The 19,144-nt window shown below is 45.5% G+C and overlaps 2 protein-coding genes and 1 pseudogene across 2 annotated transcripts in view; all 3 read right to left on the reverse strand.

The window, feature by feature from the left end:
* Positions 1 to 19,144, reverse strand: part of LOC115463701 — a 750,344-nt pseudogene that overhangs the window by 171,096 nt on the left and 560,104 nt on the right.
* Positions 1 to 19,144, reverse strand: part of LOC115463714 (zinc finger protein 398-like) — a 338,371-nt gene that overhangs the window by 149,462 nt on the left and 169,765 nt on the right. The window lies entirely within an intron of this gene.
* The window catches only part of IGFBPL1 (insulin like growth factor binding protein like 1), an 84,733-nt gene that overhangs the window by 64,329 nt on the left and 1,260 nt on the right, over positions 1 to 19,144 (reverse strand). The gene's annotated exons all lie outside the window — the stretch shown is intronic.

Below are 19,144 nucleotides of genomic sequence, written 5' to 3' on the forward strand. Positions count from 1 at the left end.
AGGTGCTCTTCACCAGCCAATCGTCAAGATAAAGGAACACATGCACTCCTAGTCACTTTGTGAATACTCTGGGCGCAGACCAGGGCCAGTCCTAGGGTTTCTGGCACCCTCCTGCAGCCTATTAGTCGTCGCCCCTACCCATCCAGGGGCGGGATCACAGTAGTCACACCCCTTTTACTAGCCATGGCATCATTGAAAATATTACACCTGTCTTCCCTTCCCTCCCCTCTATCTATGTCCAACAATATTCTTCCTGCCCTCTCCTCCATCCACCCATGTCCAGCAACTCCCCTGCCCTCCATCCATCTATCCTTCCATATCCAGCAATTCTCCTCTCCCCGGCTGCCCCCTTCCATCCATCCATCCATATCCAGCAATTCTCCTCTTTCTCCCCTGCCCTTCCCTCCATGTCCAGCAATTTCTCCTCTCTCCCTGGGCCTTGCCCTCCCATCCATGTCCATCCTTGTCCATCGATGCTCCTCTCCCCCCTTCCCTCCTCCATCCATCCATATCCAGCAATTCTCCTCCCTCCCCTCCCCTCCATGTCTAGCAATTTCTCCTGTCTCCCTGGGCCCTGCCCTCCAATCCATGTCCATCTTTGTCCATCGATGCTCCTCTCTCCCCTTCCCTCCTCCATCCATCCATATCCAGCAATTCTCCTCCCTCCTCTCCCCTCCATGTCCAGCAATTTCTCCTGTCTCCCTGGGCCCTGCCCTCCCATCCATGTCCATCGATCAATGCTCCTCTCTACCCTGCCGTCCCGCTCCCATGTCCACCTGCCTGCCCTCTTCTCAGGTTTAAATCTTGTGTTTAAATTCACCTCCAACGTCGCAGCAGCTGCGCAGCGTCAGTGAAAGCGCTGCTGCCAACGTCTCCCAGCCTTCCTTTTGCTCGTTCGTTCCCTCAGTGTCCTGCCTTCTTCTGACTTAATTTCCTTGCGAGGGTGGGACACTGAGAAGAGAACGAACGAGCGAAGAGAAAGCTAGAGACGTTGGGCAGTAGCGCTTGCACTGATGCTGCGCAGCTGCTGCGACATCGGAGGTAAATTTAAATACAAGATTTAAATGCTCTAGGGTGGCGCGGGTACTGGAGCAGGAAACCAAAGGCAGGGCTGCTGTCGGGGTCCGGGAGCTGAGGTAAGCAGCGAGGGTCAACATGGCGCGGCGGCGCCCTCCAGATGTCGGCGCCCTCCTGCCATGCTTACCTCGCTTACTAGGTTGGACCGGCCCTGGTTTTGGGAGCGGTTTGGAGCGCTCCCATTTACCACCACAAGTGTGACAGGTGGGGGGGGGGGGGGGGGGGGTTGGGCCTGGGTCCACCTGGCTGAAGTCCACTGCACCCACTAACAACTGCTCCAGGGACCTGCATACTGCAGCGATGGAGCTAGGTATAACATTTGAGGCTGGCATACAGGCTGGAAAAAAAAGTTGTTAAAGTTGTTTTTTTTGGGTGGGAGGGGGTTAGTGACCACTGGGGGAGTCAGGGGTGGTCATCCCCGATTCCCTCCGGTGGTCATCTGGTCATTTAGGGCACTTTTTTGGGACTTGTTCGTGAAAAAAAGGGTCCAAAAAAAGTGACCTAAATTCACACTAAAAACGCCTTTTTTCAATTATCGGCCGAGGACGCCCATCTCTCCTCGGCCGATAAACACGCCCCAGTCTCGCCTTCATCACGCCTCTGACACATCCCCATCAACTTTGGCCGTTTCCGTGACAGATTGCAGTTGAAGACGCCCAAAATCGGCTTTTGATTATACCGACTTGGACGCCCAAGGGAGAAAAACGCCCATCTCCCGATTTGGGTCGAAATATGGGCGTCTTTCTCTTTTGAAAATAAGCTGGATAGTGACCTTCTGTAAACTATTGAAAACTTATTTATTTATTTGTTGCATTTGTATCCCACATTTTCCCACCTATTTGCAGACTCAATGTGGCTTACAATACATCATGAATAGTGAGAGTACATGAGAAAGTATACCTTTAGTAATAGCATAGAATTTTTGGTAGCATGATAATGATAGAACATGGAAATATTTTAACAAGCAAACATCTTAAGAGATATTTAATAAATATATAAGAATTATAAAGAAAATGTACATTTAGTAGTAAAAGAGGATCTTGGGTAACATGATAATGAAGAAACATGTTAGTACAGAAATTCATATTTGTTGATCTTTGTGGTACTCCTTGTTGAAGAGATGGGTCTTCAGTAGACTTCGGAAGTTGGTTTGTTCATAGGTCGTTTTTAGGTTTTGCGGCAGCGCATTCCAGAATTGTGTGCTCAGGTAGGAAAAGGTTGACACATGTGTTAGTTTGTATTTAAGACCTTTACAACATGGGAAGTGAAGATTGAGGAATGTACGGGATGATTTTTTGGCATTTCTGGGTGGTAAGTCTATCAGGTCTGACTTGTAGGCTGGTGCGTCTCTGTGAATAATTTTGTGAACTAGGGTGCAAATTTTGAACGTGATACGTTTTTTGAGTGGGAGCCAGTGCTTATTTATTTAAGAAAGCATACAATAACAACTCATCAAAAATTCAAATTAACAAAACGCAACTACACAACATGTATTCTCTATATTTTAACTGTCTTGCTAATTATCTTGATTTCCAGTTTAATGATCCTAATTGTTCAAGCTTTTTTTTGTCATGAATGAAGTTTAACCTATTACCTTTAGCTCTTATCATAGGACGAACTTTCCTCTTGTAACCTAACCTAATCTGTCCCTTTACCCCAACTATGCATTTCTCCTATCCGGAACTGGTAATCACCACTTACGGAATTATGTAAGCCACATTGAGCCTGCAAATAGGTGGGAAAATGTGGGATACAAATGTTATAAATAAATAAAGGTCTCTCATTGAATCTATCTTTTCTGCTGTTTCCTTACAAGCCATCTTGTCCGTTAGCTCTTCTACTGAGCTTCTTTTATCTCTCCCTAGTCCAGCCCTAGCACATTTATGCCTATGTTTACTAAGGTGTGCTATGGGCACATTAGCGTTTATAACATGCGTAAAAAAATATATATAGGCGCCTTAGCGTTTAACACGCCTTAAATTTTAGGGCGCATTAGAAACGCTAACGCACCTTAGTAAACATATCCCTTAGATTGAACCTGTAATTTGGCATTTTTCTTTCTTGCTGTAACATTATGAAACTCATTGCCTCATGATTTACAAGCTGAATTGTCTTCTACCATGTTTAAGGCGGCTCTTAAGAGTTGTATTGTTTTTTTTAATCTTGCTCTTTCTTTTGCTATTTAGGTATATTTTTGACTGGTCCAGCATTATAAGTGAGGGCACCTAACTATAAACTTCTGTCTCCCAGTTAACTTCAGTTACCTCAAAACTTTATACTGCCTTATTGTTACATTTCTTTTTGATGAAGTCTTCTTTTCTTTTCTTTTCTTCTCTCCTGTTCACTTTGTTTTTGGTGTTGCTTTCTATATTTAACATTATTATTGTGATTATAAACCACTGTGTTGTACCCACGAAAGGTGGTATAGTAAGTACTAAACAAACCATAAATTCAAAATTATATTTGCTTATGTTATTGGCAGTGTTTGTTCTGCACTTAGGATTTACCAATGAAAGAAATGCTTGCCTTTGATTAAGTTGCCATCCAAGAATAGATCTACATAAGTATTTGGAAACATGGCCCAGCCTGTTTAGTATATAAATAGACAATGCATCAGATCTACAATAAGCAGCCACTGTCAGTTAAGGATATGTATCTCAAACTGTTTACAAATGCACCTCTCTCCCTACAAAGGGTTTTAGCAGGTTCTCACCTCCACTCCCACTTCTCTCACAATAAAAACATAAGAACATATTGGGACAGACCAAAGGTCCATCAAGCACAGTATCCTGTTTCCTAAAGTGGCCAATCCAGAACACAAGTCCCTGGCAAGATACCAGAACAGTAAATCAGATTTTATGCTGCTTATCCTAGAAATACACAACTCGAACCAGACAAAACAAATTTACTGCAACAAAGATATGTTGACTAATGAAGGTGTCTCATATCGTCACAAAAGCCTGTTTATGCCAACTTACTTTTCGGCTCACAAGCCTGTGAAAGTTTGTAATCATAGACCACCTCCAGCCAACCAGTAGTGCCCAATGTCCATCTTCTATACAGGCCTAAGTGTCAAAGTGTCTATCTATTTATTCATTAAAACATTGGTGCTCAGGCACAAAAATCAATAAGTGCACTACTGTTCAAAAATTAAACACTATTGCAATAAATTGACGAATAATGCAAAAAATTAACTTAGCTTGATAGCTCTGAGCAATGTAAGCCGTCTTCTTGGGCTGGAGCTTATCATATTTCAAGGGTTCAATATATCAACGTACTGACCACTCCGGTAAAGCTGAAAACAACCTTGGAGGGGATGGAGAATGTTGAGAGAACCTCCATGGCTGTGGTCATTTCAGGCAACTAAGAAAAACACGTCCGAGAAGGACGCCCATCAGAAAAGCTGAAGGAAAACGTCCAGGTGCTTGTCAGGGACGTCCTTTTTTTGTGAAGGATGTCTTTGGCATGCGCAGAGCAGCCAGCATAACGATTGGCTGCTCTGCGCATGCTCAGCTGGCTGACTGGCTTCCCCTCCTTAGGAAGGAAATCGTGTGCAATTGAGCTAACAGCGAGCAGCTCATTTGCATGCGATTTCCTTCATGTATGCCCGTTTTTTACTGATTCACTAAGGAATCGGTAAGGGAAGGGTTCTTTCCGTGGGGTTAGTGTATCTGGCTGCAGGTGATTTAGCTATGGGTAAGAAAAAGGTGGGGGAAGTGCAGAGGTCTAAATGCAAATATTTTAAGGAATAAAAACAAGCAGGAAAACTACAGATAAATATCTTATTTCTGCCAAGACTAGTGCTGAACCATCAAATATCAGGGATGTATCAGTTTTGAAATACAGTGCTCAGGTAAACAGATATCAGAATTAACAGGTTTAGAGCCCTTTAATCAGGTAAGGATGGATTGCTTGGGTGATTTTTCAAAGCAACCTATGAGGAATTAAATTACAGCTTGCTCTCCTTCTCAGTTGTATTCACTCCTCCCCACATGGAGCCCTCGCCCTCCCACTCAGTCCTATTTCCCTCCCAACCCTCAATCCCTGCCACTCAAGCCCCAAATTCCTCCTCCCTCTGAGATACTCTCTCTCTCCCTCCTGTCTCTAAATTCCTGCTCTTCCCCTCACTCTTCCCAGTCCCTTCTCCCCTTTCCCCCTCTGGGGCCTCTCCCCCCCCCCCCCCCCCCCCCCCCCCCACACTCAATTCCCCTGTTTCTGTTTGGCTCTTCAAAACGGTATGATGCAGCTTTCCGCTCAAACCTTGAATTTTTGTGGGTACCAAGGTGAGAGACAAGCTGCCTCAGGACTGTGACATTGCACTGCCACCATGTGACTCATTCAGCTCTGGGAATTGTATTGTATTGTGTGGTTTTAATCCTGCTTTTAAACAAATAGTGCAAAGCAGATTGCAAACTTGAGGAACTTAAAGAAAATAATCTTTACAATTCAATTATAAAAAGTCATACATTTTTGGCGCTGATAGATCGAATTTTGATTTAGAAACAGATATGTCTTACGAAAAGAAAAATAAGATGTAAAAAGGAGGACTTCAATGGGATTTTATTCCATGTCTTGGCCCCTTAGAATGCAATTGGACGTTCCCAAGATAACTTCAAATTCATCCTCTTTACAGAGGGAAAATCCAACAATATTTTTTTCCAACTTCTCAGTTGGCTTCTATTTGTAAATTGAAGAAGCCCTCCTACAGGTTCTGAATTCAAACTATAAAAACATTTGTATACCAAACAAGCAATTTTGAAGTACATTTGAGATTCTAATTTAAGACAAGATAGTCTATTTAAAAGTGGGGTGGCTTTATGAAACTTTCCTAGATTACAGATTAATCTTGCAGATGTATTTTGTAATGATTGGCGCCTCTTCTTTAACTGTAAATTAATTGAACAATACAGTGAGTTGTGGTAATCTATGGGCCCTGTTTACTAAGATGTGCTAGCGTTTTTAGTGCATGCACAAAATTAGCGCATGCTTGTCCTGACTGATGAGTTGTGAGTCCTTGGGTCCCCCACGAGAGCGTAAGGAATGCCTCAATGTTCCCCCAAAGGACAGCCGAGCACCCCGAGACTTCACCCGCGGCGACCACCGTTCACCAGGGGTTGAGCCCCCAGCTGCAGGTGGCCAACGGGACTTCCGGAACAGCGGGGGTGGATGGACTGACCGGACACCAGGGGACTAGCCTCCCAACCCCAGCAGGGGAGAGGAGCAGGCAAGGAGCAGCGAAGTCCAGGGACAGGCAAGAGGTCAAGGCAGGCGGCAAGTAGAGTAGTCCAGGGACAGGCAGGAGGTCAAGGCAGGCGGCGAGAAGAGTAGTCCAGGGACAGGCAGGAGGTCAAAACAGGCGACAAGCAAAGTAGTCCAGGAATCACCACTAGGCTGGAGCCTCACGAAACAGAAGCCGAAGCAATATGCCTGCCGGAGGCTATGCCTTAAATACTACCAGTGATCAGCAAGCGAGCCTCAGCTGACAGGGGTGGAGACTTCGGATGATCTCCCTCGAGGAACCCTTTGGAGTGGTTCAAGGCCGGTCTTCAGGCGGAGCCTTGGTTCCAACCATCCAATCAGGGTCCTCCAGGGCGGGATCTTGGTTCCCGCGTTCACTAGGCGGAAGAGACGCTGGCGCCAGGTTCCCGGCGCCATCTCCCCTGCCGGAGCAAGCGTGGATTCCATAGCTGGCGATGGAGAACTGGAAGTCACAGTAGGCCGGTCTTCGGCCGCAGTCTCGGCGGCGGCTGGCCCTCGCTCTTGGCCGGTATCGCCTCGAGACCGGAATGGCCGGCGAGGAGCAGGCGCATCGCCCGGCGACGGGGTCAAGGCCGGCCATGGCCGCGAGCCAGCCTCCAGGTGAGCACAGACGAAGTTAGCGAGGGATGTGACAGCTGTGTAGGCACCCATAGGAATATTGCGGACGCCTACCCAGTTAATGCGCTCTAATGCTTAGCGTGCACTAAAAACACTAACACACCTCTAGTGTGGCTTAGTAAACAGGGCCCTAAATGTGGTATCAGAACTGCTTGAGCTATCATTCTGAAACTTAAGGACTCAGTGAAGATCTAACCGCCCTCAAACTACTAATTCATTTTCCTGGCTTTAAAATATCAACATGAATCCTGGATTATCCCCAATACCCTTGATTTAATTTCAAATTTCAAAGAAATTCCTGATGTTAAAACAATTGCCTTTGAGGAAACTTGTTGTTGATCTCCAAACCATAACTTAGTTTTCTGGATATTTAAGGAAGTTGGCTAGAGCGTTTCATGGTAGAAAGGGTATCTTTGATGGAATCTTGTTCAGGACATAGAACAAATACATCACCTGCATATGAAAACGAAAATATATTCATATCTCTAGTCTCAAAATGTCAAAATGTCCTCCTATGGGACTCATGTATACATTAAATAATTGAGGTGATAGAGGCGATCTCTGATGGATACCACATTTTGACTGCCAACTTGTCAATTTTATTCCATTTTTCACAACAGTATATTGTCTATACAGTAAACCAGTTAAGGACTGAACCTTTTATTCCCATTTCACTTATCTATTCAATATCAACCTATGGTCAAAAGCTTCAAAGGCTGCCGAGATGTCAAACTGAAGGAAGACCACATGATACCACCCAGAGGTGCCTGGGACATTTACTTATTATTAGGATTTGGCTCATGCCCTTTTCAGTTATAGCTCAAGGCAAGCTATATTCAAAAGTACAGTAGGTGTTTATCTATCATGTGACTGACCTCATTGGGCTACTGAAGTTTCACCAATGGGACAAAGCTGTCCCTATATAGGGTTCCAGATGGAGCCCTGGCACATGGTTCCTGGCCTCAGGACACTGGCTGTAACAGTGGCGTAGCTAAAGGTGGGCCTGAGTGGGCTGTGGCCCACCCAATTTGTACTCTAGCCCACCCAAAATTGTGGCTTTCATGCTGTGGCTGGAGGGAATCCGCAAACCCCACCAGCTAAAGAATTCTTCCTTCTCCTCAGGCAGCCAATGCCTTTCCAAACGGGAACTGGAACCATACACCGGCCCCTCTGCACATGCTCAGTTTTCACCAGGCAGAAGCACTGAGCATGTACGGACTATTGCCAGTGGCGTCAGCTCAAGTCAAGTGCTGCCAGCTGATGTTTGAAAGAGCACCGGCTACCCGAGGAGGAGGAAATCATTAGCTGGTGCAGTTTAGGGATCCCCACCAGCTCAGGTATTTAATATTTTGCATTTGAGGGTAGGGAGAGAGGCAGAATGTGGCGACCACAGTGTTGGGGGGGGGGGGGGGGGGGGGAGGGGCTGAATTCTGTGTCCATCCATTTTGGGCTCAGGCCCACCCAAAATTGACTGTCTGGCTACACCCCTAGGCTGTAATAACAGAATAGGAACAGTTAGAGGGTAGGATTGTTGTGAATGAAGACTCATGGCATCAGGATCCTAGCAGTGGTTCTGAATAAGCTGGAAGAAAAGGAAGAAAGGAGGAACTATTGGGCAAAAAAAAAATAGAGAAAGAAAGAAACAAGCTCACAAGCACTATACAAATCCTAATAATATATTTTGCAAAAATAAATAAAATAACACAAATTGAAGCAGCATGTATTTTGTACCGATATCTCTGTAATTCCCAAATCCATGGGTATGACCCAAATTAATGGAGTTAAAGCATTGGCTTCGATGTGCTGCACTTGACCCAGCCTTCCCAGTCACAACTGACCAGGAATGATTTTACCGCTTACTTTGCCAACAAAATTAAAGGTCTCCATCAGGACTTACAGACAGTCCCATCAAAGCTCCCACCAGCTAATGAAGAGAACACTCCGTATTCCCCACTATGCACAGCCATCTGGGACTCATTCAACCAGGTCATAGAGGAAGCTCTTGAAAATATTCTGAAAGGTCTACAGCCTATAACCTTCCATATTGATCCCTGCCCAGCAAAGACTGTACAACGAGTGAGCATAGGCCTCATTGAAGGGGCCACTAAAATTGTTGATGCCTCTCTTATGGAAGGGCAGTTGCCAACGACACTAAAAGAGCTATGGTGCACCCCCTACTTAAAAAGAGTTCATTGGACCAGGACAAGCTCAAAAACTACCGATTAGTCTCTAACATTCCTTTCCTGGCAAAACTTATAGAAAGTGCAGTTTGCAATCAACTCAACGACTAGCTAACTGAAAGTAACTGACTAGACCTATGTCAATCTGGCTTCAGACCTGGGTACAGAACAAAGACAGTTATTGTGTCCCTTCTTGATGATCTGCACAGAAACCGTGACAGGGATCTGCCTCAATATTTGTGTTGCTCGATTTCTCGGCAGCCTTCGTCACCATGGAGCATAATACCATGCTTACAAGATTGGCAGAAATACTTGGTTCAAATCCTACCTGTCAGAAATCAGTTCTGTTCAGCAACAGCACATCATTACTTTGGGTACTGGACTGTGGGGTGCCACAGAGATCCATACTGTCTCCCATTTTATTTAATATCTACCTCAAGCCTCTGGCTGAGCTGCTTCAGTCAATAGACACAAAATTCTACATCTGTGCTGATGATGAGCAACTACTCATACCCATTGAACCAGATCTACCCACAGCGCTGAGTAAACTGACTGCCTGCCTAACCGCAACTCAGGAATGGGGAAACATCAACAAACTTTGCCTGAACCCAAATAAAACAGAGATTCTTTGGGTACCAAATACAGGTTGGCTTCAAAATACCTTTTGGGAAGTATGAACTCTCCCCAAAATCGCAGGTCAGGAATCTTGGGATAGTGCTAGATTCATCACTCGCTCTGATCCCACAAATTCAAACAATCTTCAGAAACAGTCTCTATCACTTACAGCAGCTACAAAATCTCTCTCCATATATTGAAAAGATGAGGCTGACCACAGTGGTCCATACCATGATAACATCATGACTAGACTCCTGTAATGCCCTGTACAATAGACCAGAGCCATAGCGAGGGGAGCTGACACCCGGGGCGGGTCGCCGCTGCGCACCCCCCCGGGTGCAGCACGGTGCACCCTCCTCCCGCTGGAGCGCACCCCCCCCCCCCGAAGCGCACACCTCCCCCCCCCCCGGAGCGCATACCTGCGGCGAGGGACAGGCGGGAGGGCCGATCCACCCCGACTGCACATTGCTGGGGTGTGTCGGCTCCGAGCTGGTTCACTGCTCTCTCGGTCCCGGAACAGGAAGTAACCTGTTCCGGGGCAGAGAGGGCAGTGCACCAGCGCGGAGCCAACACCCCCCAGCGGCGTGCACCCGGGGCGGACCGCCACCCCTGCCCCCCCCTTCCTACGGCACTGCAATAGACAAACCAAAAACAGTATCAGCTCCAACTAAATCAGAATGCTGTAGCATGACTGATAGAAGGCTGCAACCGGTGTGACCACTACTCATAATTTCTATAGCGCTACTAGACATACGCAGGGCTGTACACCTGAACATGAAGAGACAGTCCCTGCTCGACAGAGCTTACAATCTAATTAGGACAGACAAACAGGACAAACAAGAGATAAGGGAATATTAAAGTGAGGATGATAAAATAAGGGTTCTGAACAAGTGAATAAGGGTTAGGAGTTAAAAGCAGCATCAAAAAGGTGGGCTTTTAGCTTAGATTTGAAGACGGCCAGAGATGGAGCTTGACTTACCGGCTCAGGAAGTCTATTCAAGGCATATGGTGCAGCAAGATAAAAGGAACGGAGTCTGGAGTTAGCGGTGGAGGAGAAGAGAGATTTACCGAGTGAACGGAGTTCCCGGGGAGGAATGTAGGGAGAGATGAGAGTGGAGAAGTACTGAGGAGCTGCAGAGTGAATGCACTTATAAGTCAATAAGAGGAGTTTGACTGTATGTGGAAACGGATAGGAAGCCAGTACCTTACAGGGCTAAATTTAAAACTCTATGTTTGATTTTCAAGGTCCTCAGACAAAACGTGCTGGAATACTTAAAGAATAAGTTAGCCCTTTACACACCTTTAAGACCTCTAAGGACCTCTCAAGGATCATCACTATCTGTACCCTCATCAAAATAAATTGCACAATGTGATAGTGAGCCTTCTCAGGAGTAGCTCCCATGCTCTGAAATTTACTTCCAGAAAGGCTAGGAGCTCTAGAGGTAGACTTGAGGTACAATGTAGTACATAGTACTATGAGACTGCTGCTAGACATCGTGGCAGCCATATTGAGAGTGGAGCAGATATGGGCAGGAATGACAAGACCATCAGAGATAGAAAGGTAGGACCAGGGGGTCTTAGGTGGGTAGGATGGGTGGGGGCATTCTAGGAGGGCAGCTACTAATTTTTAGGAGAGGGAGAGAGGTACTCATGTTTGGGGTGGGGGACCGGGAAAGGTGCTACTCTGTTTGAGGGGGAGGGGTCTGGGAGGAACATTGGCTATCGGGGTAAGGGGTTGCTGATCTTGCAAGCAGGTTGGGACCAGAAAGGGCAGCCTGATGCATAGAGACCCAACACATCCCCTTACACAGGTCCTGGTCGATATTCAGTGTCAGTGCCCAGACATGGCCTGGCTTTGACATCCAGGTCTAATTTTGCCAGCGAGAGTCAGCGCCTAAAAAATGCTGACTATCACTGACTGAATATTGTGGGGTAAAGTTTTCAGACTAAAAGAAAAGAAATATACATTAAAAAGTAAAAACGATAAAAATATAAGGTGATATTAGATGGCAACTCTGGCTGCATCAACTAAGGCTGGCTTGTACGGTCTGAGTCCCACATATAGCAATGCAGTTTAGGATGGGCTGGAGAGAGCTTTGATGGAAACTTCAGTAATTTGGAACGTGAGGACAGTGTTGGGAAGACTTTTACAGTGTTTGTCCCACAAATGACAAGACAGATTTGGATAGGCTGGAGTGGGCTTTGACAGCAACTCCAGTAGTTGGAACATAAGGACAGAGCTGGGCAAACTTCTATGGTCTATGTCTCAGAAACACCAAAGAAAGACCATGATCAAGTATATAAAGTCAACTTCATTGTTGATTTAAATCTTAAATTGATCATGAGTGTGACTGTTGGGCAGACTGGATGGACCATTCAGGTCTTTATCTGCCATCACTTACTATGCTACTATGTTATAACTTGTGAATTAGTTTAGGTACTATACATGTTCTACAGTGACTTTCAACCTCCTAGCAAAAATTATAAAGACATACCACTGGAATCTAACTCATTCCCACCCATCCCTGCTAAGATCCATTCCATCTCCACCCATTCCCACAAGTAATCTCCTCCATCCCCACCCGTACCTGTAATCTTCAGAAGTAGTTATTTCATTTAATTACACTACTGAAATACATGAGAGCACCAATATAACTGCTTCTGGGAAACTGGAACAAGATGGACTGTTACAGATTCCTACGCAGACACCACATGCCAGCAGAATCCTTCACCTCAGTTGCAGATGCAGAACATAGCTGTCACCTGAAATCTGGAACCACAAAATACATGCAGATAAAAACTGAGAGCAGAGATACCAGACTCTGCATGTTGTGCAACACCAGAGAAACAGAAAGAAATGCTTGTCCTCCTGGACAGTGCAAAATAACATTGGCAGATGCAATTTCTCAAAATTGACATAATTCAATCACTAAACAAAATAAAATCATTTTTTATACATTTGTTGTCTGGAGATTTTATTTTTCTAATCATCTTGTTCCCAGTCTCCGGTTCTGCATCCCTTTGTGAGCTTAATTCTGTTTTCAGGACCTCCAGCCCATTTGCTATTTTTTCTTTCCTCCTTTCTTCATTTCTTGCCCTACATCCATCTTTAGCACTGATCTTTCATATTTAGCGTTCTTCCATTTTCTGCCTCCTTCTCAAATCTAGTTTTCCATCTCTTCTCTCCCCTTCTATCCATATTCATATTCCATATTGCCTTCCCTTCTGCACGTGTATTCCCCCCCACTTCCCTTGTATCCATGTGCATTTTCTCCTCTCTCTTCCCTTCCATTCATGTGTATCCCCCACTTCTCTTCCCTGCTATCCATTTGCAGCATTTTCCCCTCTCCCTTCCTTTCTGTTCATGTGCATTTCATCTTAAGCCCCAGCTTACATGTCAGACCTAATAGAACTACCACCCAGAAACGCAAAAAAATCCTCTCGCACATTCCTCAATCTTCATCCTCCCAAGTGTAAAGACTTGAAATACAAATTAATGCATGCATCAACCTTTTCCTATACAAGCACACAGCTCTGGAACGCGCTGCCACGCAACCTGAAAACGGTCTATGAAATGACCAATTTCGGCAAACTACTGAAAACTTATCTCTTCGACAAAATATATCACAAAGATCAACACATGTAACTGTACATTCTTCAAAATATCCAGAAATGCTCTTTATGTTCTTTAATGTCTTTTGCTCGACAATTTCATGTATTTCACCATCATGTACCCAAAACTGTCTGTAAACCAATTGTATATTCTTCACTATTTCCAGTATCCACGATGAATTGTAAGCCACATTGAGCCTGCAAAGAGGTGGGATAATGTGGGATACAAATGTAATAAAATAAATAAATCTCTCCCCCTACACATTTCTGTTCTATCCATGTGCAGAATTTCCCTCTCCCCTTCTCTTTCATGTGAATCCCCCACTTCCCTTCCACATGTATAATTTCCCCTTTCCCTTCCATCCCATGTGCAGCTTCCCCACCTCCCCCCCCCCCCCCCCCCATTTCCCCCCTGCGGGTCCGGCATGCCTTCCTACCTCCAACTGCCCCTCTCCATGGGCCTACAGATTTGCAGTGTTGGCCGGCAGTGCCAGCAACGATTACATCTAGCTCCCTCCAGCTGGTCTGAAACCCTCTGCGACACAGGGAAGGACCCTGGGGTTGGCCAGACCAAGGAGGTTGAGATTCAACCTCCTTGGGCCAGACAGACAGCCTACAGTAATCACTACTGGCAATGAAGGCTAGTGCTGCAAATATGGAGGCTAGCAGGGGCAAAGGAAGGTAGAAAAACAATGCCAGACCCACAGGAGAGAACAGGAGAAAGGAAGGTAAGGAGATAATGCTGGACTGCCTGGGGGATTTTAGGGTGGCAAAGCAATTTTTTGAGGCCGCACTTGCCACGGTTGAAAAATGTTGTTCTGGAGTCTTCCAGTTGACTTTCATCTTTCTCTTGTAATACCCTTGTCAGGGAAGTGCATAGGGCAAAACCTTTTGGTTTGTTTACAGTTTTGTGTTTGATTTTTCTGATTTTTGGACCTTTTAAGTTGCATTTCACACATTTCTTTCAATAAAGACATTTTTAACACTTTAAGATTTTTTTCCCAAATGCAAATTGACTTAACACGTTAATTCATAGGGGAACACATATTAAGCCTATTTTGTATACACCGAGGAGCCCTTTTATGAAGCAGTACTAAAAAATGTTCTGCACTATCCCCAGCATGGGTTTCTCCCGCTGGCTAAGGCCACTTTTAACGCTGCCGGGAAATGGCCGATTTTTCCATTTCAGCTATAATGGCCATGCGCTAATTTTCCCATTAGCATATGAGCATTTACCGACACCTATTCTGTAGGTGGTAAGGACTCACATGCTAACCACATGCTAATTGGTTAGCGCATGGCCATGTAACTGCGCTAACCAATTAGCACATACCATGCCTACTCTCCACCCCCAGCACTTAAAAATATAAAAACTATTTTCTAGCGTGTGGATAACATGCACACATAGAAAAACTACCGTGGGATGCCTGAGAACGCCCCGCTGTAGTGCGTTTTAACCTGTGGTAAACACACATTAAGGACCCCTTAAAGTGGAAAGAATTTTTGGAAGGCTCATATTTAAAAGCACAGCAGGACAACACCAATGTGTGCTTGCATTATCGGTTGTGTCTGGGCATGTGAACAAGAGCCATGCTTACCTCAAAACATAAGAACATAAGAGTAGCCATACTGGGTCAGACCAATGGTCCATCTCCAAACAGTGGCCAAGCCAGGTCACAAGTACCTGGCAGAAACCCAAATCATGGCAACACTCCATACTACAAATCCCAGGGCAAGCAACTGCTTCTCAAGTCTGTCTCAATAGCAGACTATGGACTTTTCCTCCAGGAATTTGTCCAAACCTTTTTTAAACCCAGATACACTAACCGCTGTTACCACATCCTCCAGCAAAGAGTTCCAGAGCTTAACTATTTGTTCAGTGAAAAAATATTTCCTCCTATTTGTTTTAAAAGTATCTCCATGTAACTTCCTCGAGTATCCCCTAGTCTTTGTACTTTTGAAGTGAGTAAAAATCAATTTACTTCTACTCGTTCTAAACCACTCACGATTTTGTATACCTCAATCTTATCTCCCCTCATCCGTCTCTTTTCCAAGCTGAAGAGCCCTAACCTCTTTAGCCATTTCTCATATTAGAGGCAGTGGCGTACCTAGGGTAGTTGACACCCGGGGCTGGTCATTTTTTAACACCCCCCTCCAAAATCCAGTACTAGGCATGCCGAGAATACAAAACACTCAGGACCTATAGAGCAATTCTAGCATACCATAAGCAGTCATTTCTACAAGTCACACAAGGAAAAGGAAAGCATCTTAAACACTACAGTGAGCACTAGAACATCAATTCACCTATTGTAAAACGAAACCAGACAGAATAGTACAGATCGTTGATCCTGCACAGTCAATGCCAACTGAAAGCCATGTCTTTTTCACAAACACAGACACACCCTAATCCACTATAGAATAAGTAATAATAAACTTTCTATTTAGACAAAAATTAAACTGAACCCCCAAGATGCCAGACTCTGCATACAATGCAACACCACAGAAACAGAAAATGTCCCCTAGTACTCTGCAAAATATAAAGACAGCAGATGTAAATTTGAAAAAACTAACAAGTACCAATCACCACTTTACAAATTAACAAATAGAAATACAACAAATATAGAAAATAAAATAATACCATTTTATTGGACTAATACATTTAGCTTTCAGAGGCCAAAACTTCCATCCTCAGGTCAATACAGTATAGTGCTGTTACAGTATCCTATCCTGACCTGAGGAAGGGGGTTTTGTTCTCCGAAAGTTAGTCAAAATGTATTAAAATTAGTCCAATAAAAAGATTACCTTGTTTATATGTTCTATTATAAACATTTATTAACACATTTATTAACACAGCTACAATACTACTTTATTCTAAAGCAAAAAAATTAAAATATATATTTTATTTACAGTTTGTTGTCTCTGGTTTCTGCTTTCCTCATCTTCTTTTCACTGTCTTCCTTCCATCCAGCATCTGTCTTTGTTGTCTCTCTGCCATCCAGTGTCTGCCCTCTCTCCCTGCCTCTTCCATCCACCATCTGCCCGTCTGCCCTCTCTCTCTCCCCCTTCCATCCACTGTCTGCCCTTTCTCTCTGCCCCTTCAAGCCACCATTTGCCCTACCTCTCCCATCCATCCAGGGTCTGCCCTCTCTCTCACTCCCCCTTCCATCCAGGATCTGTCCCCTCTCTCTGCCCCTTTTTCAGCCCCCAGTTCCAGCCCCCTTATCCCACCTGCCCCTAGTTCTAGCCCCAGCCCACATCTCCCACCTGCCCCCCCTTTTCAGCCCCCAGTTTCAGCCCCAGCCCTTTTCTCCCACCCGAGCTTCAGCCCCCAGTTTCAACCCCAGCCCTTTTCTCTCACCAGTCCTGAGCTTCAGCCCCAGCCACTTCTCCCTGTCTCCTTTTCAGCCCCCAGTCCCCAAAGTTTAGCCCCTGCCCCTTTTCAGCCCCAGTCCCAGTACTAGCCCCCTTATCCCACCTACCCTCCTTTTCAGCCCCCAGTTCCAGCCCCCTTCATCCACATGCCTTGCATTAGGGCCCCCTTTTCAGCCCCAGACCCATTCTCCCACCTGACCAGGCATGCCCCATTTTCCCACCAGCCCCAGGCATGGCCCCCATTTTCACTCATGGCCCCTTCTCAGACCCCAGTTCCAGCCCCCTTCTCCCATCTGAGAACCCCTCCCACCCCACCCCACTCCAGTCCCCTTCTCCCATCTGAGAACCCCCTCCCCAGCCCCCCTTCTCCCATCTGGGAGAGCCCCCTCCCCTTCTCCCATCTTGAGAACCCCCTCCCCACCTGAGAACCCCCCCAGTCCCCTTCTCCCATCTGAGAACCCCCGACCCGACCTGACTACTAGCTCCGTTGACAGACGACAGCCCTCTTCTCCTGCCACCACCCTGCCTTTAAAAAGAAATCTGTGAAGTGGTGTGCAGGCAGCGCCTTGCGTCTGCCCTGCTTGTAAAAGAAGCAGATCTCCTCCTCATCGTCGGGCCTTCCCTCAGAGGAGGGCGGGACACAGTGAGGGAAGGCCCAACGAGGAGGAGGAGATTTGCTTCTTTTACAAGCAGGGCAGACGCGAGGTGCTGCCTGCTACGCCGCTTCACAGATTTTTTTAAAGGGTGGGAGAAGCCGGAGCGGAGCACCCCCCCCCCCCCCCACCTGCTGACACCCAGGGCGGACTGCCCCCACCGCCTCGCCCTTGGTACGCCACTGATTAGAGGAGCTCGATTCCCTTTATCATTTTGGTCACTCTTCTTTGAACCTTTTCTAATTCCACTATATCTTCATGCGCATGTGCCAGGCACGTTTATGTTTATTCATCACTTGCTATATCGCCCAATGAATAGACCTTCTGAGTGGTTTACAATACATGAAAAATACAATAAAAGAAAAACAGCAAAATACATCGGCTAATAGGATAGTAAAACCAGAAGAATTATTATAACAGAGCAACAGAACTAATCCTTACTTTCGGTTTGTTGGTGCAAATTAACTGTGTACATCATTTGCATATTATTTCTTTTGAGCATTGCTTTTGCCATTTTTTTGTGCTATTGTTACGATATGGGCTTTTGCGCCCAGCTAGAGAATGACATGGGGACAAAGTCTGTCCCTGTCCCTTCCCTGTGGGTTCTGTCTCCATCCCCACCCCATCCCTTTAGGCTCTGTCCTCATCTGCAGAAACCTTGAACACTTATGATTTTATATTTAAATCATTTTATTAACGTATAAAAAGGAATATGCTTTGCAACTGTTGTTTATAAATCACAAACAAAAAAACAATAATAACAATGAGCAACTATAATAATCCCCCCCCCCCCCCACCCTCTACCCTTCCAACCCCAAAAGCTGACTTCTACTACCCTAAGGAATCCTAATCCACCCTGTTAAAATACAAAATACAAACCTTTCTGTATGCCCTAGCGGGGGAGAAATTTGCCCTATGAAGCACTGTTATGATTTTTTAATCTATGGATGAATAATAAGTCATCAGCAATCTCAGGATTCAGACTAGCTCTCCTGTCTTCCACAGTCCTTCCTGCAATAGAAGATGTCTTCTCAGAAGATGTGATGGTAGCAGGAATGTATGAGGATCCCCCATGTAAATTTTGCTATTTTTGTAGCCAGCAAGTTTGCTTGTTTTTCCAAAAAATCAAAATATCGTCGTCTGCATCAGTCAAACATAAATAACAATCCGGTTCATTAACAGGCTTCAAAGTAGAAAATGACACCGGGACAAACACAGGCTCTGTCCCCATCCCCACCCTGTCCCCACAGGATCTATCTCCGTCCCCATCCCATTCCCTCAGGCTCTGTCCCCGCCCCATCCCCGTGGTCTCTGTCTCCGTCCCTGCGGTTACTGCAGGTCCCCGTGTCATTCTCTATGCCCAGCCTCTGAATTTTAAGATGCACTATCAAATCAAGGGGTCCTTTTAGAAAGGCACGCTAGCATTTTTTGTGCGCACTAAAAATAAGTGTGCAATAAATGCTAGAGATGCCCATTTAGTAAAAGAGCCCCTCAGTTTGTACCTGAAGCAATGGAGGGTTAAGGGCTCCTTTTACTAAGTGTCGGTAAGCCCAACGTGGGCTTAACGCTCGCTAAACAGGAAGTACCGCCGGGCTACTGCAGCCGCCTGGCATTACTTCCCACCCCTAATGCCCCATCATTTCTGGCACTACAAAAATGTATTTATTTTTGTAGTGCCGGAGTGTACCCGGTGGGAATCGGTGCTGCCCAGTTACCACCAGGTTAATGCAGGAGCCCTTACCAACAAACACCTCAATG

This window comes from Microcaecilia unicolor, chromosome 2 (genome assembly GCF_901765095.1).
Source record: "Microcaecilia unicolor chromosome 2, aMicUni1.1, whole genome shotgun sequence".
Lineage (NCBI taxonomy): Eukaryota > Metazoa > Chordata > Amphibia > Gymnophiona > Siphonopidae > Microcaecilia > Microcaecilia unicolor.